The sequence below is a fragment of the Cucurbita maxima genome, unplaced genomic scaffold, assembly GCF_002738345.1.
Source record: "Cucurbita maxima cultivar Rimu unplaced genomic scaffold, Cmax_1.0 Cma_Scf00005, whole genome shotgun sequence".
Lineage (NCBI taxonomy): Eukaryota > Viridiplantae > Streptophyta > Magnoliopsida > Cucurbitales > Cucurbitaceae > Cucurbita > Cucurbita maxima.
The window spans coordinates 23,247-25,766 of NW_019272021.1; the positions used below are offsets into that span (position 1 = coordinate 23,247).

At 42.5% G+C, this 2,520-nt stretch overlaps 1 long non-coding RNA gene across 1 annotated transcript; it reads left to right on the forward strand.

Moving 5' to 3' along the window:
- The first annotated feature begins 624 nt into the window (after positions 1-624).
- On the forward strand, positions 625-2,216 carry LOC111480041. Its single transcript, XR_002717730.1, has 3 exons — positions 625-670; positions 758-836; positions 2,040-2,216. It is a non-coding gene; the product is annotated as an uncharacterized LOC111480041 (long non-coding RNA).
- Positions 2,217-2,520: the final 304 nt, after the last annotated feature.

The window sequence follows — 2,520 nt, forward strand, 5'->3', positions numbered from 1 at the left end:
TCAAAGCAATACTCCTCTCGGTGCTAGAAAAGAAGTTTGGGTTGTGGATCCACACATTCCAGCAAGAAATCTAAGAACGAACAAAGTAAGATTCTGAACTTCGTGTTTCGATTTTATCTAGATCTAAGAAATTTCATGAGCGTTAGATCTGGAGTTTTTGAGGTATGTAACTAAAATAAGATTCACACAGGTCTTTTGAAGTTTCTGGACGAAAATTGGAGTTTCAAGAAAACGTTATTTTCGGTAAGAACTCGTGTTTTTCCCCAAGTTCGAACTCAAATAATAAGACCTGTGATTACCAAAAAAAATACAAGAAAAATATATTGTAGAAATAGAATATGAGATCTATAATATTCATGAAGAGAACTTGTTTATTCGGATTATGGATTGGAAGATATAAAAATCAAAAGAAAATGGATCGAAAACGCCAAAACTCACGTTTCTGGAAAATTGGAAAAAAACGCAAGAAGAGAGAGGAGGAATCGCCGCCACATGTCGGCCAACGAGCGACACGTGGCGACCGCAAGCTGGAGAAGCGCATCAGGCGCGCGCAATCGGGTCGGCCTGAGTCCGAACCACTCGAACCGGCCCGACCGGTCGCTAGCCTGCGACTGCGTGGGAAGTCACGTGTAGTACACCCTCTAGAGCGTGTCAGCGCGCGTGTAGGCGAGTGAGTGACCGTTATCCCTCCATTCGACCTCCGTTTGCTTGTTCTTTGCCTCGATTTCAATTCTGATCCTATTTTTATGTGAATTAGAACCTATCAAGGAAATTCCAGAATTTTTGGAACCTTTTCCGGCAAATGATTCGAGCTTGGGAAGGCACGCGTCAACCATGTAAGTAGCCATTTGAATTCCCACGAGCAGTACTTGTAGGAACCGCTAGGAACATGCATGCATGCTACCACCCATAAAATTAGCTAGCCAGACTTAGCATATTAGTACGGAAACTGTGCAAATAAAATGATTAAGGAAAGCTAGATATGAAATATTTATTAAATCTGTTTTGATTGAGATTCTGATAAAGTATGTATGCATGAGGAGGATGGAAAACTTGTGAAATCTGCGCTCCAGGTAAAGGTGGACGTTATCTTCCCGTTGAGCATGTTTGTTAATATTGCATGAACTGCTACGTGTTAACTCCTATGCATGATGATGGCTTGTGTTATCTTTCTTGATGAACAGGGAGAAATTATGAGCTTAGATTAGGGTATTTGTGACTAGGTAGGCTAGATGAGACCCTAGATTGGGGGACCTCTAGAATACCGTGCATTTTGACCCGCGAAACGATTACCGGCGGATCCAGAGCCCAAAATTCGAAACCTGATAGGTTTGTGAGACCTTGCACGAGAATCCTAAAGATGCATGAATCCAAGTCTAAGCCACCAAGTTCCACCCTAGAAAGAATAGTAGGTCACCACGGTAACTGTAGGTAGCCCGCTAGAGTTTAGCAATGTGGATAGTGTCATCAGAACCTCCACTTCCCTCTCTGCTCCGATACCGTACCGTCGAGACAGAGCTCCGGTACGGAGATCGTTGAGCTTGGCAGATCCGGATAGGGAAGTGTGAAAGGTGCCCAGACCTAGTGGTGATAGCTAAGGGGTATTCTGAACAGGTTTCCTGGGCCGTAGAAACCCGTCCCTGAGCAGGGGACGTGGAGCCACGTAGGATAACTCAGTAGCTGACCGACACACAGGGGGTCGCACCCCGTTTAGTGGATGTATGGTCCCATGTGAGGGTCATCAACTAACCTCCACGGATGATGTTCAGAGAGAGTCACGTATTCAGATCCAGCCATATGATCCCCTCATATTTACTTATGAGGTCGCGCCTCACCTCAGGACACTGATAATTTCACTGCATAAGATAGGCAAACCTCTTAAGATACAAAAAAGAGAGTTGTAGCATGATTTTCACTCACTAGAATCCAGAGATAAGACCGTGTATACCCACTAAGATAAGGATGCGAAAAGAGCCTACAAGTAGGTTGCTTACTGAGTATATTTTTATACTCACCCCTTTCTTCCTTTTTTTTTTCAGGTACCAGTCGATACGGGAAGGTGTTTGAGAGCTGCACTGTCACAGAGGGGTGTCGTTCCAGAGCGTTAGTCCCTTATCGGTATTTTAGAGTCCTTCGTTCGTTTTCATATTTAGAGTCTTTTGTATTTCATTTTATATTTGCAATTCCTATTTGTAACATTTGACTTTGATTTTATATTTAATTTTGGCGTCCTTGATTTACTTTTCTTGTTTTAAAATTTTCCGGATTTTTACCTTCTATTTTATTTTTTTATTTTTTTATTTATTTTCGATTTCGTCTTTTTAGTCACGATTCGGTCTTTTGAAGCCTTGAAAGTCAGGTCCTGACTGATTGGTATCAGAGTAGTCGGGTTTTCGATTCTGTAGACTTTTCCTAGGATAGAGAGTCGTACAACTCTATGACTCAGCTCGACGACATGCCTCGCAGCGACCAGGTATGCAATCTAACCTTGTTTAGTAGGTTATGATATGATGTAACTCT